Here is a 9,446-nt window from a genome sequence, read left to right on the forward strand (position 1 = left end):
GTGTTTATAGAACGCCTCAAAATAGAAAGAGGGTCAATGCCGGAGCAGCTTTTACCGCCACTCTAATGAAAAGGATCTCCTCCATTGATTCTGGGGTCGTGAGTGCTTGCGTGCTCATTCATATTGTACGCTCACACATTGAATCACACACTCCCGTGCGCGCGGCCAGACGGATACAGCACATGCACATTCGCAATGCAACATTTGCGCTTTTCCTGTGGGCGAGTGTCAGGTTTCTGTAATGAATTCTGCTAGAATGTTGGTCAGTCCCAGATGACCTGCAGGGAAGCAGCAAGCATTGGCTGAGCCCTCTGTGTGTGTGCGTGTGTGTGTGTGTGTGTGTAAGAATTGTGTGTTTCCTTGTGAATAAAAATGTGCCCCTTAGTTTATTCTGTTGTCAATTATGGCATGATTCACATGCATTAAGGTGGATGATTATGCAGATTTTAATTGGGATTTGTGTGCACATATAAATGTACTACATGGTCCCGGTCCAGTGCGCTTATGTGCTTTTGTGCGTTTTTCTGTCTGTATGCATGTTCGCTTGCTTCGGCATGTATGTATATATGTGTGTGTGTGTGTGTGTGTGTGTGTGTGTGTGAGTGTGTGTCCAGCGCTGCGGAGCATTGAGCTGTGTGATGAGGTCGCACAGGCAGTGGGGGTGCAGATGGTGTACTGAGGCCTGAGGACAGTCAGCCTGTCCATGACTCACACTCACACTAAGCCAACAGCTCCCTCCCTCCTTGGTGGCCCAGAAAGCACAACACAACAAGTGTGTATGTGTGTGTGACTGCAGGAGGCAACAGAAAATGCGGAGTGAGCTGTCCGTATGCATGTGTCTATTTTTGTGACTGTTTGCTCGTGTATATGCTTATATCTTTTTGAGTGTGTGTGCACATCTTTCTGAGTGTGTGTGTGTGTGTGTCTGTCCAGGGGAAGCTGCTGACATCCTTTTCAGGACTGATTTACCACTGCAGAACAGCACAAAAAGCCTTTTGTCCACAGCTCCACTTTTATCTTACTCACTTTGTCACTATCATTCTACCTACTGCCATCATGGAGGAAAGCGAGTCGGAGCTTCGGAGCTTAGATCCCAATTTTCCTCCAGCTCTCAGTTTCTTGAATGACAGATTAGGAGTCTTAAGAGTCACAGGGATCGTTTTAGTCTCAGCCCGATCAATACTGGGGGGTCATTTTTCTTCATCGTTCTAAAAATAGATCAACATATCAAAGTATGGCCTTCTGGTTCGGATCTACTCAGACTGACTGTATTGACAACGGATCCCAGCACTTAAAGAGTTATTTTTTATCGGTGTTCATTGCTGAAATGGTTGAAGAATCCCTGCTTAACAGCCCTTTTGAAGGGCTTCACCAATTATGAAAGGGAAACTAAAGTGTTGGTTTCAAATTCCCATGGCGTTACGGCTGTTAAAATTTTCAGCCTTGCGCCCACAGAACATTACATTTAGTCTCAGATGGGCTTATTAAACCATGTTAGAAATCCTGTCATTTGTCGGCCCACCAGACACAGACCTTGTAGCGAGCTCTTTTGGATCTCAAAAGATAACCAGCCTTAACTTGCAAGTCAGCCGTCTACCGCCCCAGCTAGAGGCTAGGACTGACATTTTTAGGAGGCTGGCTGAGTCAGAAGCTGTATTTCCAAAGCTTGTTTCTACCTTGGGGTCCAAGTTCTTTTTAAAAATCTATATTTCATCAGATTTTTATGTGGCCAAAAAAAAAGAACAATAAAATCATGACTGACTACCTGCCAAAGCAGCTGCTAATGTAATACAACATCCACAACCTTATAATTCGCCAACGTTTTGCCGGCGGGGAGCATTATCTGCCTCCATGGATACAGTCTTGGAGTTGAGGATGTATGCTCTTTAACCCACAGGCTGTAGAGTGTGATAAACGTCCTACCAGGCTGCCGGTTACACTGCTTCAGTCTGGCTGGGAGCCTGACATTTTTACAGGGCTGTCCTCGCCTTTCAAGGCAACCGCTCCTTTTCACGAACTTGATTTTCAACCACGCTGATTCTTTGGAATATTTCTGACATGGAACATTTTTATTTCGTCACCTGAGCCGACGGTCTACATAGCAAGTATCTTCAAACGAGACTTAGTCTACAGAAATGCTAGCAGCTCGGTGAGGCGGCACCTGCTAACTCCGTTGTTCACAGTCAGTGGTCATCTGCTGCTGGTTTACTGGAGGAACAGCTGAAAGAAAGTTGAGGCTGCAGCCTTTCTCAGTTACGCCTCAGCGCTCCGAAACACACTACCTATGGATATCAAGGAAGCCAGCTCGCTAAATATTTTTAAAACTGCTTTAGCCTGTAATTAGCTCTGAATTTCCTGACACAAGCCTGAAACTTCTGCACTTAATGTATTCTATTTACTCTATTATTAACCTTATTTCATTATTATTATTATTGTTCAGTGGGTTTTATTTTCCGTCTTGTGTTATGCATTCTCTTTATTCTTTTTATCTTATTTTTGCTATAATTATCAAGAGGGTTTTTACTCTCCATCGTATTAATTTTCCATCCTTGTTTTGATGTTCATTCATTGTCTTCTTCTAATGTGAAGCACTTTGGTGAGTGTGATGTCTTTGTTGTGGAGCACTTCGAGCTGCATCTCCGGCATGAAAGGTGCGTCTGTCCCAAATATCATAGCAATCCATCCAATAACTATTAAGACATTTTATTCAGAGCCACAAATGTCAATCCATTGGTGGTGCTCGAGGAAATGAGCATAATCCGTCTCAGTAGGATTCATCCTCTGGAAACAATGAATGTCGGTACAAAATTTCACGACAGTCCATCTAATAGTAGCTGATACTCAGTGTTTCTGTCGTGGGCAGGGCAACAGCCTGACGTTACCATTGCTAGAGTGATGCTGCTAATGGTTGAAAATTGATGAAAAGCATCCATAGTAGAAAAATAAAAAATAAAATAATATGTGGCTGACAGTCTGTAAATAAGACCATTTCCAAAAATTCCTCAAAAGTTGACTTTGCGAAGATGCGAGGCTTTCATGTGACAGCTTAAAGACACACTCACTAAGCAGAGAAAGTATGCAAGCCTTTCAGTCCCCCTCTCTGCTTCTCCAATTATACTTGATGCGTCTGCTTGGCTGTCTCCTCGTGCGTTCCCCTGAGAATTGAGGTGATAAAGGCAACAACGTACTCCTGTACCCATTTACCCAGCATGCATGGGCGCATGCAGAAACGGATAAACACACTGACACGTTCCCATGAACGTACACGGCAACGCGCTCAATAAAACCCATGCAGAAGCAGAGATTTATTAGTTAAGACAAAATCACAAACACAGATACACACTCACGCTTACTTTTGCCCTTTTGCTTTTTGTCTACATGTAAACGGAGTAGAGAGGGATCAGTGCGGTGTATTCGAGCTTGAGTGGGTTGATGTGGTTGTGGCCTTACATGCATGAGTAAGACTTTACAGTACATGGCTTTAATACCCTACAGGCCTTGCAATGGGTAGTAACACACTGACACAGTTATCAGACCAGACTAATAGGGTCTGGGACTGTGTGTGTGTGTGTGTGTGTGTGTGTGTGTGTACATGTGTGCATGTCTTAATGTATGTGTGACCCTCTCATGCATTTGTATGGAAGCCTGTACGCTATATTAGGCTCTCCTTCACTGCCCTCTCACCTCTAAACCCTCTGAAATGTGGATGTAAGTAAGTGCATGTATGTATACCTTCCTCTGCTTGCGTGTGCTGTGTTCCTTCATGCATCTGTCATGATGACATATGTCACACGAACAACCACATCCCTGTGCACTGTCTTACCTCTACTCCCATACGTCTTCTCAAATTCACAAATATCTCTCCTGCCAGGAAAAAACTGTCAGATGTGTCAGTGTTTTCTATGGAAGCTCTTGGCAGAGGATCACGCACTCTTGCAACCATCTGACCCAGTTTCAGTCCTCACATCACCGCAGTTGATATGCTGAGGGATATTATGCATTATACACAAAAACACAAACATTTGGCTAACTCTGCATCGCCGCACATTACCAAGCAGTCGCCGCTCCTCAATCAAACAGTACGCAGACATGCACATGTGTACTGTGGCTCGCATGAGTGTTTCACCGGTGCAAATAATCCACGATGAAATTAAAAAAAGACAGTCCCATCGTTAATCCAGTCTAAATCAGTCGGTCTGGGAGCATCAGTTTAATGAGTAAATTAGAGCGCTGCGGCACTACACTCATCTGTACTCATGCCTGTGATCCGTCCTATTTCATATCAGCTACAAGCAGGAGAGTAGAGACAAAGACTGCATCTAAATGGAACTGACTGGCTCTAAGTGCGTCTGACTGTTTTGGGGTATTTTCTAACCTGGTAGTCATTCTACATCTCGTCACCGTGTCATACGTGGTGAGTGATGATCAGAGATTAAGGACCTGAATACGAAAAGGCGCTGATTGATAAACCTGGATCAGCCACAGAGCACACAGAGGCAAGGGAGGAAAAGAAGGAACAAAGAAGCAAACAGCAGAAGGAAGGAGGACAGGAATGAAGGCAAAGCATAAAAGAGGAGTGAATGAAGAAGTAGGACAGACAGAAGAAAGAAAGGATGCGAGATTGATGGAATACAGAGAAGAAACAAATGAAGGAATGAATAAATAAAGCGTGATGCAGGGAGGGATAAGAGCAATGAAGAGTGGAGAAAAAGAGGAATACTGAAAGAGAAACAAGGAGGCATATAGGATGAAATGGAAGGAAGGAAGGAAGGAATGTTTGGCACAAGGAGGGAAGAAAACAATGGAGAGGAGAGAATTAAAGGGGGATCAAGGAAATAAATGAAAAGAGAAACAGGAAGGCTTAAAAGGAGGCAAAGAAAGAAGGAGCAGGAGGGGCAAATAAAGAAATGAACAAACACAAAGACAGATGTGTGGCACAAAAGGGGACGACCTTAATGAAGGTGGGAAATCTAAGAAAAGGGAGAGAAACCGGGGAGGAAGGGAACAAAGGAGGAAAGAAAGAGAGGGGAAAAGGAAGCAAACAACATAGGAATGGCCAAATGAATAGAGGAGAGAAAAAAACGACTGTGTCAAGTTTCACGTGACTTTATGGGTGTAAGACAGAAATAAAAGAGCTGCCACTCCGCCGCGGCTCCCAGTTGAGCCTCTGAATGGATCGCTGGCTTTACCAACGATACTCGCTGACCTGCATAACAGCCACCGATTAACACATTGTCACATCTGATGCCAACTTGACCCAGCAACAAGGGTGGGGGAGAAGGGACGGGTGATGGTGTGCGTGGGGGAGACAGACAGAAAGACAGCTCCTGTTCCATTAGCCAAAGAGCGCGTGGAGACTCACCTTCCTTACGGGCCTTATGGGGACAAAATACAGGTGAGGACTTGAGTTACGGTTAGCATAAGGTTAGATGGTTATGGTTTGAATCAGCCTCTAGGAAATGAGTATAAGTCTATGTAACGTTCCCAAAAGTGAAAAAGTGTGTGTGTGTGTGTGTGTGTGTGTGTGTGTGTGTGTGTGTGTGTGTGTGTGTGTGTGTGTGTGTGTGTGGGATGCAGAGATGGGAGAGTGACAGTAGGAGTGCAACTAATGATGGCGCCCGATAACGAGGCCGACACATCCGTTCACACTCACGCTTTTCCACTGCGTGACCCTCATTATTCCCCTGTGGATTTTACGGCGGCAGACCGATGTGCATTTGTGTGCATATTCAAAAGGACAGACAGATTAAGAGAACTGTATTAAAAACTGAGTCTGGCGCGGACCAAACGCTCGTCTTTCATAATTCATGTCTGGTTTAGTGGCGGTATTCTGCTGCTGTGAAGGGAAGTACAAAGAGAAGTAAGTGAGACGGGGAGAAGGAGAGGAAAGAGAGGAAGAACGACAAATGAAAGATGAGGCAGGAATTAGACAGAGATGAGGTTAAAAAAAAGGGTTTGAGGGAAACATTATCTTTTGATGTACTCAAGTGAAACAGCTCATTACAAACCAGAGCAACAAAAGAAAGTACAAAAATTCTCCAACTCCCACATACACCCACAAACACAGGCACGACAGCATGGAACAGAGGAGAATACAAAACAATCTACAGTAGCCCACAAGAGGCACAATTGACATTTTAAAACATACAGTGAGGCGCGCAGACGGAGGCAGGTAGATAGAGAGAGCAAAGAGAGAAACACTAAAGAGAAGGGAAACATTCTGGCAGCTTTCTGGCCCAGTGCACCGAGCGTATTCCAGGATGGAGGAAACTCTTTATACTCCTTCTCCTCCAGGCCTCAATCTGCCTTTCAGCTCCCTCCCTCAGTCTTATCCATTCACTTTCTCAACACCCTCCTCCCCTGCTGTGGATTTACACCCGCCTCCTCCCAAATTCCACTCAGTTATTTTCATTTTGGGTAATTTTTATTCCACCCGATGTTTATTCATGACCGAGGTTCTGAGAGAGAGATAAGAAGCCAAGTGCTGAGCTGGCCCCGAGGGCTGCGAGGGCTCCAAGTCAGCCTGCACACACACCCGAACACACATGCACATAAACACGGAGGAAAAAAAAAAAAGCACATGCTGGTAGACACAAGTTTGCATACGCACACACACACACACACACACATGCTAACCCTCCCACAAACGCACCCTTTTCATTTTTCTCATCACGTACAAACAGAGGCGTTTTGTACGTGAAACGCCACTATCGTTATCAGATTGAGACTGAACCGGCTGCCTCCCTTCGCCGTTTCTGTTTGTCAAGGAGAAATTTTTTTCTCTGAGATGCCAGTACCAAAAAATGCCTGACCCTCATCTGTCAGCAGTGTTTATCATGATGTCATGACAGACACACACACACGCACGCACGCCACAAAGGAGGCTGTGTTCTTCTTCCAACCCCCCCCACTACTTGTATTTGTACGTTGCCTACTTGATGCCTCTGTGTATGCAAGTGTGCGTGTTTGTGTAGACAGATTTGCAGTTAAAATGGCGGGAGAGAGACATGAGGGACGTGATGCACAGAAAGTTAGCAAGAGACAGAGAAAACGAGGCGTTTGTCTCTCAGAGTGGGTTGAAATCCTTCTTATTCTCCCTCACCGGCTCCCAAATCTGCTCAGCCACTTTGCTGTTTCTACGCCTTCCTCAAAGTCCCCAGACAATACAAACCAATCTTTCTGTGTGTGTGTGTGTGTGTGTGTGTGTGTGTGTCGCCTCTGCACCTTTTCCACCTGTCCAAATTATGAGAAGAAGCCAGGGACCGAGTCTCCGCTCGTGTTCTGGTGCCTGCCAGTTTGAGGACAGTGGTGGAACATCCGAAAATAGCTCATCACACTTGCAGGTTTAAATCTCGGTTTCATGGAGTTCCATAGACTGTGGGATGACTCGAATGTTAAACCACATTTATGAGAAACTGCCCTATTGATTTACTTGTTTCTACACTGAAAAGGACATCCCACAGATTAATTAAGAATTAATTGATAAACAATTGAGGTCAAACAATCAAATATGTGTCTATTTGGTGATTTGCAGGCCGGAAAAAAGAGATGAGTTTAATTGATTTACAAGTTTATTTGGTGCATAGTCACTGAAACATCACTTTCAACCAAGACATCTAGATTTTTGTCTTCTCTGCCTTCAAATGGTCAGAGGACGTCTGTACATATCTCTTAAAGGGAAAACCTGAAAGCCTCTATCTTCTGCTTCTTAGTATGGGAGACTTGGTCCTGCATGAACCTGTGATTTTCTGTTTGAAAGTGTACTTTTTGTCTGTACTCTTCTCATTCAGTGTCCTGAAACGTGCTCTTCTCACTCAGTGGGAAAAAGGTGCAGCATGTGTGCGCGCCAATCAGAATTTAACAGGATCAGATGCCTCGAAATGTGAAAATCTGGGCGGACCACGCCCATGCAGCAGCCGATGGAGCGGATTAGCCGAGCGTTTGAGTGTTGAAGTCTTCATAAATAACACCTTTTTCTCCAACTTATCCATAAATACTTCATGTTAGAAGGAAATTCTTGAGAGTTAAACCAAGGTTTGTTTTCACAAGTAATCATGGACTCACAGGAATACCTGAGACCACGCAGGAGACCAAAAACACAATTAATGAATACATTTACAATATCTGCAGATGTGATATTCAGTGATAGTCAGCTTAAGCTCCAACCAGTTCCTAATTCACAATGAATTTATAAAATGATTCACACCAGGAATGTTTTTGTTTCTTTGCACCAGTGAGTCAGGGCTGCACAGAGGGACAGATATTGCAGATTGTATGATAGGATGAATTAGGCTGTTAGTATCAGAGAAAAGGCTGATGATGATGATGATGATGCCCTTCCAGGCTGTGCAAAGTGCAGTAGGATCAGATGATGAGGGACACAGGGGAAGACAACAACGAGCTACAGAGGAGCAAAAGTTAGACAGAAATGGGAGTAATTCTGATCCCACAAATGCATGTTTCACTCAAAAAGAGCTTAAATATTTCACTCATTCTTTTCAAGTTTATGTTTATTGTTTATGACTCATTCCAACATTTGAGTAACTGCATGTTTGAAGAGGTTCCTGCTAGTTTAATGTTGTATAAACTCCTTCAAATGGAACCAAAGCCTTCACAACTAAAATGCAGTTGCAGCTATTAAATGCAGCAAAATATATGATGTATCCTCCCTTAAAGGCCCATCAGCGCTCGCACCAAATTCATTTAGTTGATAAATTAAGTGATTACAAAAACGTTTGAAAGATAGAGTTATTGACCTTTGGATGCTTATTCGTTTTATCTGGTAGATATTATTAATATTTCTTTTTTAACTGGCCCCTGGCCTCCTGTCATTTTGCAAAGGGGACCCCTGGGCAAAGCAATTGTATCCCTGGTTTAGTCCCTTAATGCACTACAAAAAATGTATAGGGACGCATGGATGGTTTTGTGTGTCTCCAAATCATCCTTTATACAAGTCTTGACTGATTAAAACACAATACAGTGCTGAGGTTAACAGACATGACTCGTAATCGTGCACGTCCAGGTTGATGAACCTGTAACCATCGCAGATGAGCTGACAGCTGCAGAGGATTTTCAGACAGGAAACGTGCAGTGATACATGTCTGAAACATGGGCTCCCCCTGCTGGAAGTTGGGTGCAGGTGCAACATATTTTGGTTGATTTGAGGATGCAGATGTGAAAGAATAATTTGGGTCAGACAAAAACAAGCGACGCCAAAATATTTGAACAACAAAAATTTACATCACTGTGACTCCTGCAGTTTATTTTTCACTGGTAAAATATGTCACAGACCGAGGACGTCTCAAAATGACTGCTTCAGGCAGGAAAGCCGCTCAGCCTCACGGCCCGAGGTTATTTATGTAACAGAACGAAAGCACATCTTGAGAAATCTTGACATTGAGTCTCTCCACCACTAGATGGCGAAGTGGGACAGAAAAAAATGAAAT

The sequence above is a fragment of the Chaetodon auriga genome, chromosome 14, assembly GCF_051107435.1.
Source record: "Chaetodon auriga isolate fChaAug3 chromosome 14, fChaAug3.hap1, whole genome shotgun sequence".
Classification (NCBI taxonomy): Eukaryota; Metazoa; Chordata; class Actinopteri; order Chaetodontiformes; family Chaetodontidae; genus Chaetodon; species Chaetodon auriga.